The sequence below is a fragment of the Homarus americanus genome, unplaced genomic scaffold, assembly GCF_018991925.1.
Source record: "Homarus americanus isolate GMGI-L3 unplaced genomic scaffold, GMGI_Hamer_2.0 scaffold40629, whole genome shotgun sequence".
In the NCBI taxonomy this organism is placed as follows: Eukaryota; Metazoa; Arthropoda; class Malacostraca; order Decapoda; family Nephropidae; genus Homarus; species Homarus americanus.
This window is the reverse complement of record NW_024751658.1, coordinates 1-9,819: the sequence shown is the minus strand read 5'-3', so window position 1 is coordinate 9,819 and position 9,819 is coordinate 1.

Genomic DNA, 9,819 nt, shown 5'->3' with positions numbered 1-9,819 from the left:
ACACATAAACATCTACCAAACGATGGTAGTTCCCACTTAACGTAACACCTCTCTGATATTCTTATGTGGCACAATTGTCATTATATAAGTCAAGGTGATGGTGTTGTACCTCTGGCGGCCAACATTACCGATGACTTAGTTAGGCTCGTAAAACATATTTTCACCGTGATAAACAGTGCACAAAACTTACGATGCTAATACATTAAGGTTGTCTGGCGTCCCGTATATAAAGAATTGACCCCATTCCATTCCCTTGTCCCGAAGAGGTGTTGCGAGTGGCTGAACCATACATTAAGACTACCTGCTAATACTGACTACTTTTGTACTGATTGGTGTTGTAAATATCTTGAAAGAAAGATAATGAGATTGATTTTATGTACACAGTTTATATATTTACTCCAAACAATACTTTACCTTCTCAGAAAGGTAGTTTTATTTAAAAGGTCCCTTGGCTAAGAATGAAAAGAAATTAGTCCAGGCCCGAATAAACTTGAAAAAGTTTTCGTTCGTTTTCATTTCCATTCTGATATTAATTTGTTTTATTAAATCTTCATATCACGTTAATAATTACTTTTTCATCAACCTTCCTTCCCCGTACTTTGAAACCGAAATTCTGGCAACCCAGACCTACATCGTAATCCCCAATTCAAGAACTCACAAATAAATTTAGGTTCCCATTTATACAGGCACCTGCATTTGACGGCAGTAGTGAGCGACAGTACAAAGTTTTCACGTTCGTTGTACTATTTTCTAAGAAACTTTTCCTATATGAAAGTTTTTATACACCGTCAAAATTTATTCCCCAAACTTTTAATATTTATCACGAGACTGTCCCATGATACTTGTTAATACTGGCAACTGTCATGCAAGTTCAGAGGGTTAATTAAGGCGTGTATAAATTGTTCACTTTCATTATTGGAGAACATTGATGTGTTGATGCGTCCTGCTGAGATCCTTCCATTACACGGCTTTCAACTCAGGCTCAGGATGAGATGAAAGTGTAGTCCCCATAGGTACTAAATCTAAGATATATGGTGAGACTTGGTCGTGAACACTAACCTTAGGATTCATGTGCACAAATATCTATTAATTCAACCGTAGCTAAACTTTTATGTACCGTACAGTACTTTAAAACAAGGCTGGCATATGTCATATCAGATATCAAAGACCCGGGCTGCAAATATTATGGTACAGTACAGTCAACCTAAACAGCCTAATTAAGTTCCTTTGCCTTTCACACAATCAGTCAAAAATGGGCAAGATTTTATTAGTTTAACTTTAATAAATCATGCGATAACAAAATGCATTTCAGGTGCACAGCAAGGTTGGGTCTGGTACAGATGGCGCTGTGGTCAGCCATCAATGAGCACTTCTGGCCAACGAGTTCCTTTCACCTGTTTCTCTAAGTGATGGGGACATGGTGGTAGTGAAGGACCCCAACTGTTGTAAGTAATGGGACCTGGTGGTAGTGAAGGACCCTAACTGTTGTAAGTAATGGGGCCTGATGGTAGTGAAGGACCCCACCTGTTCTAAGTAATGGGGACCTGGTGGTAGTGAAGGACCCCACCTGTTCTAAGTGATGGGGCCTGATGGTAGTGAAGGACCCCACCTGTTCTAAGTAATGGGACCTGGTGGTGGTGAAGGACCCCAACTGTTGTAAGTAATGGGACCTGGTGGTAGTGAAGGACCCTAACTGTTGTAAGTAATGGGGCCTGATGGTGGTGAAGGACCCCACCTGTTCTAAGTAATGGGGACCTGGTGGTAGTGAAGGACCCCACCTGTTATGTGGGGCCTGATGGTAGTGAAGGACCCACCTGTTCTAAGTAATGGGGACCTGGTGGTAGTGAAGGACCCCAACTGTTGTAAGTAATGGGGCCTGATGGTGTGAAGGACCCCACCTGTTCTAAATGGGGACCTGGTGGTAGTGAAGGACTAACTGTTGTAAGTAATGGGGCCTGATGGTGGTGAAGGACCCCACCTGTTCTAAGTAATGGGGACCTGGTGGTAGTGAAGGACCCCAACTGTTGTAAGTAATGGGGCCTGGTGGTAGTGAAGGACCCCACCTGTTGTAGTAATGGGGACCTGGTGGTAGAGAAGGACCCCACCTGTTGTAAGTTGGGGCCTGGTGGTGTGAAGGACCCCAACTGTTGTATAATGGGGCCTGGTGGTGTGGGGCCCAACTGTTGTAATGGGGCCTGATGGTGGTGAAGGCCCCACCTGTTCTAAATGGGGACCTGGTGGTAGTGAAGGACCCCAACTGTTGTAAGTAATGGGGCCTGGTGGTAGTGAAGGACCCCAACTGTTGTAAAGTAATGGGACCTGGTGGTAGGAAGGACCCCAACTGTTGTAAGTAATGGGGACTCTGGTAGTGAAGGACCCCAACTGTTGTAAGTAATGGGGACCTGGTGGTAGTGAAGGACCCCAACTGTTGTAAGTAATGGGGCCTGGTGAGGAAGGACCCCAACTGTTGTAAGTAATGGGGACCTGGTAGTGAAGGACCCCAACTGTTGTAAGTAATGGGGACCTGGGTAGTGAAGGACCCCAACTGTTGTAAGTAATGGGGACCTGGTGGTAGTGAAGGACCCCAACTGTTGTAAGTAATGGGGCCTGGTGGTAGTGAAGGACCCCAACTGTTGTAAGTAATGGGGCCTGGTGGTAGTGAAGGACCCCAACTGTTGTAATGTGGACTTGGTGGTAGTGAAGGACCCCAACTGTTGTAAGTAATGGGGACCTGGTGGTAGTGAAGGACCCCAACTGTTGTAAGTAATGGGGACCTGGTGGTAGTGAAGGACCCCAACTGTTGTAAGTATGGGACCTGGTGGTAGTGAAGGACCCCAACTGTTGTGGGCATGGGGCCTGGTGGTAGTGAAGGACCCCAACTGTTGTAAGTAATGGGACCTGGTGGTAGTGAAGGACCCCAACTGTTGTAAGTAATGGGGCCTGGTGGTAGTGAAGGACCCCAACTGTTGTAAGTAATGGGACCTGGTGGTAGTGAAGGACCCCAACTGTTGTAAGTAATGGGGACCTGGTGGTAGTGAAGGACCCAACTGTTGTGTAATGGGGACCTGGTGGTAGTGAAGGACCCCAACTGTTGTAAGTATGGGGACTGGAAGTGAAGGACCCCAACTGTTGTAAGTAATGGGGACCGGGGTAGTGAAGGACCCCAACTGTTGTAAGTAATGGGACCTGGTGGTAGTGAAGGACCCCAACTGTTGTAAGTAATGACCTGGGTAGTGAAGGACCCCAACTGTTCTAGGTAATGGGACCTGGTGGTAGTGAAGGACCCCAACTGTTGTAAGTATGGGGCCTGGTGGTAGTGAAGGACCCCAACTGTTGTAAGTAATGGGGACCTGGTACTTGACAGCTACTTTGATCAGTTGTATTGTGTCCATGTCAGCTGGCTCTTGAAACTGACTTAAAAACAAGTGAGTTATATTATTGTTCAAGTCTTGGCAGTTATGCGTTGTGACAGCTGTTCCGATAAAGCCTCCTGGTTCCCTCTGAAGACCAACTCCTCAAACGCACCTGCTATACAAACCACATTAATTCTTTTTCTTAATCGTGTTAATATTAATCGACAAGTTCACATTTCAGCTCCGCTCTTTAAGTAAATCATAGTTTTCATTTGGTTTTATTATATACTGATACTGTAAAGCGTAAAAACTAAATATGTATGAAGTAAAATTGGTTCACCATTCACTTTATACAAAATAGTTCAACAATAAAATCTAATCGTATATAAAGGTAAACATTTAATTTGACTCGGTGACAGTTATCACAAAATCAAACCGTATTTATCGTCAATAGTTGTATCTGTTGCACATTTTTACTTGTGCATCCAGTGTGGGCGACTGACACACATGCACTCGGCCAGTCTCAGTGTGACCGGCTGACACGTCCATTAGCCAACATCAGTGTGGGCGGCTGACACGTCCATTAGCCAGCATCAGTGTGGGCGGCTGACACGTCCATTAGCCAACATGAGTGTGGGCGGCTGACACGTCCATTAGCCAGCATCAATGGGCGGCTGACACGTCCATTAACCAGCATCAGTGTGAGCGGCTGACACGTCCATTAGCCAACATGAGTGTGGGCGGCTGACACGTCCATTAGCCAACATGAGTGTGGGCGGCTGACACGTCCATTAGCCAGCATCAATGTGGGCGGCTGACACGTCCATTAGCCAGCATCAGTGAGCGGCTGACACGTCCATTAGCCAACATGAGTGTGGCTGACAGTCCATTAGCCAGCATCAGTGGGCGGCTGACACGTCCATTAGCCAGCATCATGTGAGCGGCTGACACGTCCATTAGCCAACATGAGTGTGGCGGCTGACACGTCCATTAGCCAACATGAGTGTGGGCGGCTGACACGTCCATTAGCCAGCATCAATGTGGGCGGCTGACACGTCCATTAGCCAGCATCAATGTGGGCGGCTGACACGTCCATTAGCCAACATGAGTGTGGGCGGCTGACACGTCCATTAGCCAGCATCAGTGTGGGCGGCTGACACGTCCATTAACCAACCGCAGTGTAGGCAGCTGACGATCATCCCTAAGCCAGTCACGGTGACAACACCTGCTCGAACTTGCCCAGCCAGCCCACCCATCCCCACCCATCCCCCCACCCCCCCCCCAACCCCCCAAAAAGAGAAGAAAATCACTTGATTCTAGTCAAGAATATTTTGCCCTTATGGTATTTATATTAACCTGAACAGAACCACATGCAGCATATAATGTATACTTCTTAAACATTCCCCACCTAAACACCGTAGATGACAAACCAAACACCTCTACCTAAACACCGTAGATGACAAACCAAACACCTCTACCTAAACACCGTAGATGACAAACCAAACACCTCTACCTAAACACCGTAGATGACAAACCAAACACTCTACCTAAACACCGTAGATGACAAACCAAACACCTCTACCTAAACACCGTAGATGACAAACAAACACCTCTACCTAAACACCGTAGATGACAAACCAAACACCTCTACCTAAAACACTGAGATGACAAACCAAACACTTACCTAAACACCGTAGATGACAAACCAAACACCTCTACCTAAACACCGTAGATGACAAACCAAACACCTCTACCTAAACACCGTAGATGACAAACCAAACACCTCTACCTAAACACCGTAGATGACAAACAAAGCAACATACACCTGGGGAAAATTCAAACAATTTTGATATTTATTCTGGCCACAATAGACAACATTTCACCCGTTGCGAAGGTCGACTATAACAAAGTGACTTATTTTCTACCCCGTGTTCTTAACTCATAGTAGGTCCCTTCTATAACACGCTTTAATAACCGTAAAAAAGACGTTCAATAAACTTAAATACAATGGATAGTCAATTAAAATTCAACCGGAGTTTACAGAAGACACGCAAGTTACCCGAAAAATAAAGTTTAATAAAGAGGAAAAATACTGTAAATTAACGTACCTAAAATTGTGACGTATGACTGTCCCTCGAGGAGCTGTTAATTCACACTTACCTGGGAAAAAGAAAGTTCATTAAGACTTACCTTCATCCCAATGTACACCAGTGCCAACGTTTTACTAATTAACCTGCAGGAATGTACCTTGGGAGAATACTTTTTGTTTACCAAAAATACAGGATTTGACACTAGTGGCAGTAACTTATTTTAAAACTAAATTTATGGACAAAATTTAATATGCCGTAATGACACTATCACTGGATGTGTTTTATAGTTTATAATAAATACATGAAAAGGGAACTTAAAATAACAAAACTACTGTAGCTGGGGTAATATTAATTAATACTGGATACATAAAGAAATAAAATAGCTGTGACAACTACACTAACACAAGTAATGTTTTGTTAATGTTAATCACATAAAATAATCTTTTAATGTGGTATAATAACAAGCAGTAAGAGTGCTCACATGACGGTAGAGGACGCCTCGGCATCTCCTCCCATGGTCTTGGGTGGCACTTGGATCAGGAGCCGCTCTGCCTGAAACAAGATAAACAATGATAACTCTTATTTTCCCTCCCATAATCCTTTAAACCTATTGTATAATAATCACCAGCCGGCAGAACACAATGCCTCCATCCCACAATACAGATGAATGCATGTCCTCAGCTTAACTTTACACGGAGTATAAACAAGTTATGGTCGGAAACCAAACTGACAGTCCAACTACAAACTGACAGACAAAGCATTATCACGTTCTGATACTGGCGACAAAAATTGTGCAACTGCGCTATTATCTACCACCATTTGATTCCACTCTTGCCGTGATGAATAATTACAGTACTAACGAGTGATCCTATATTAAAGTTTTACAACGGCATGGCATCAACAACTTGGTAATTCATACGGGCTTTCAAACACTTGCACAATATGTTTCATCACCGTTTGAAAAGCAAAATTGCATTTCTATGTGAGATAAAGTGAACTTACCTTTGTTTCTCACAGTGGGATTGGCAATAGGCAATGAGCTTTCCTGTATACTCTTTATTGTTTCAAACAACTATCAGGTGAGTTTCTAATAGGTTCTGTGCATCGTTTGGATTTCCTTAGTATAATCTAAACATCTGATTTTTTTGGTATAATTCCAAAAGTCTTTCTGGTGCTAATCATCTCCTCCACCATTACCCAAAAAATCTTATGTAACTTGTCCCATTCATTCTTCAAATGTATGTCAATTCTAAACCAATGCAGTACATCAACACAAACATCTATCGCCGCCTCTATTATTTATTAATATCATAACTAGTCAGTTTATAATAGAAATTCGGCGAGGAAAAGTAAAACGTCTAAATTTGGGGAAAATCCAACACAAGTTTCCCATACCGAGGCGTCTAGTCACGTCAACAGCAGCTCCAGCTTTGAAAATATTAAAGTAATATATGAAAGGTCGCGCCTAAACTAGCCATATTACAGGTGGTTCAATGTCAAGAATAATACGAATCCTGAGTTAGCATATCAAAATTCAGCGTTCTTCCTTCCAATATATTATGACACCGAGTTAACCAGCGATATGCAACGATAAGTAGGCGTGTTGTGGTGGAAGAAATGTAGACGTGTATCCGGTGCTCAAATGACCCACTAACTGATGAAATACCGAAATCTGGCCACCAGCGATAAATACACACTGCAATCTCGGGTTAACTTGTGAGAAAATATTGTTGTTCGTTTTTGTCCTCAAACACCACGGATCAAGTGAAAATGTTCACATTGAAAAGAAAACAATGAGAGGAGGAATGAACTAATGAACAATTGTCTTATATGCGATTAATGGCAGCAGTGGGACGAAAAAAAAATGGCAACAATTGCCTTATATGTGATTAATGGCAGCAGTGGGGCGAAAACAAAAAATGGCAACAATTGCCGATTAATGGCAGCAGGGGCGAAAGAAAATGGCAAATACCGTTTATATGTGGTCAATGGTGCAGTGGAGCGAAACAAAATGACAACAATGCTTTATATGCCATTAACGGCAGCAGAGGGACGAAAACAAAAATGGCAATAATTGTTCTGTGTGAGTAACGGCAGCAGAGGGACGAAAACGAAAAATGGCAACAATTGCCTTATATGTGATTAACGGCAGCAGGACGATAACCAAAAATAAACAATTGCCTTATATGTGATTAATGGCAGCAGTGGGGGAAACAAAAAATGGCAACAATTGCCATATGTGATTAATGGCAGCAGCAGTGAGGCGAAACAAAAGATGAACAATGCCTTTATATGAGACTAACGGCAGCAGAGGACGAAAACAAAAGATGGCAACAATTGCTTTATATGTGATTAATGGCAGCAGTGGGGCAGAAACAAAATGGCAAATACCGCTATGTATGTATTACGGCAGCAGAGGAGCGAAAGCAAAAATGGCAATTGCTTTATATGTGATAATGGCAGCAGATGGAGGAAAATAAAAAATGACAACAATGCGTTATATGTGATTAATGTCAGCAGAGGGACGAAAAAAAAATGGCAAACAATTGCCTTATATGTGATTAATGGCAGCAGAGGGCGAAAACGAAAAATGGCAACAATTGCCTTATATGTGATTAATGGCAGAAGAGGGCGAAACAAAAATGGCAACAATTGCCTTTATGATTAATGGCAGCAGAGGGCGAAAAAAAAAATGGCAACAAGTGCCTTATGTGAGTAACGGCAGCAGAGGGACGAAACGAAAATGGCAACAATTGCCTTATATGTGATTAACGGCAGCAGGGACGATAACAAAAAATGGCAACAATTGCCTTATATGTGATTAATGGCAGCAGAGGGGCGAAAACCAAAAATGGCAACAATTGCGTTATATGTGATTAATGGCAGCAGGGGCGAAACAAAAATGGCAACAATTGCCTTATGTGAGTAACGGCAGCAGAGGGACGAAAACGAAAAATGGCAACAATTGCCTTATATGTGATTAACGGCAGCAGGGACGATAACCAAAAATGGCAACAATTGCCTTATATGTGATTAACGCGTGGGCGAAAACAAAATGGCAACAATTGCCACATATGTGATTAATGGCAGCAGGAGGCGAAACAAAAGATGGCAACAATTGCCTATATGAGACTAACGGCAGCAGAGGGCGAAAACAAAAGATGGCAACAATTGCCTTATATGTGATTAATGGCAGCAGGGGCGAAAACAAAATGGCAACAATTGCCATGTGCGTGATTAATGGCAGCAGAGGACGAAAGCAAAATGGCACCATATGTGATAAATGGCAGATGGAGGAAAATAAAAAATGACAACAATGCGTTATATGTGATTAATGTCAGCAGAGGGACGAAAACAAAATGGCAACAATTGCCTTATATGTGATTACGGCAGAGGGCGAAAACAAAAATGGCAACAATTGCCTTATATTGATTAATGGCAGCAGTGGGGCGAAGAAAATGGCAAATAATTGCCTTATATGTGGTCAATGGCTGCAGTGGAGCGAAAACAAAATGACAACACTGCCTATATGCCATTAACGGCGGACGAAAACAGCAATAATTGCCTTATATGTCATTAATGGCAGCAGTGGGCGAAACAAAAATGGCAACATTTGCCTTATATGTGATTAATGAAAGCAGTGGAGCGAAAAAATGGCAAATACCACCTTATATGTGATTAATGGCAGCAATGGGCGAAAAATGGCAACAATTGCCTAATATATGGCAGCAGAGCGGCGAAAACAAAATGGCAGCAATTCTTTATATGTGCTTAATGGCAGCAGGGGCGAAAACAAAAAATGGCAGCAATTGCCTTTATGTGATTAATGCAGCAGAGGGCGACAATAAAATGGCAACAATTGCCTTATATGTGAACAATGGCAGCAGTGGGGCGAAAACAATAAATGGCAAAAATTGCCTTATATGTGATTAATGGCAGCAGTGGAGGAAAAAATGGCAACAATTGCCATATATGTGATTAACGGCAGCAGGGGACGAAAACAAAAATGGCAACAATTGCCTTAAATTTTAATGGCAGCAGGGGCGAAACATAAAGTGGCAAAATTGCTTTATATGCGATTAACGGCAGCAGAGGACGAAAACAAAAATGACAAAATTCGTTTTATATGATTAACGCAGAGGGACGAACAAAATGGCAACAATTGCATTATATGTGATTAATTTGCAGGAGGGGCGAAACAAAATGGCAACAATTGCCTTATATGTGATTAATGGCAGCAGGGGCGGAAACAAAAATGGCAAATTGCCTTACATGTGATTAGCGTTAAGAGAGGACGAAAACAAAAATGGCAAACAATTGCCTTATATGTGATTAATGGCGCAGGGGGTAAACAGAAAATGGCAACAATTGCCTTT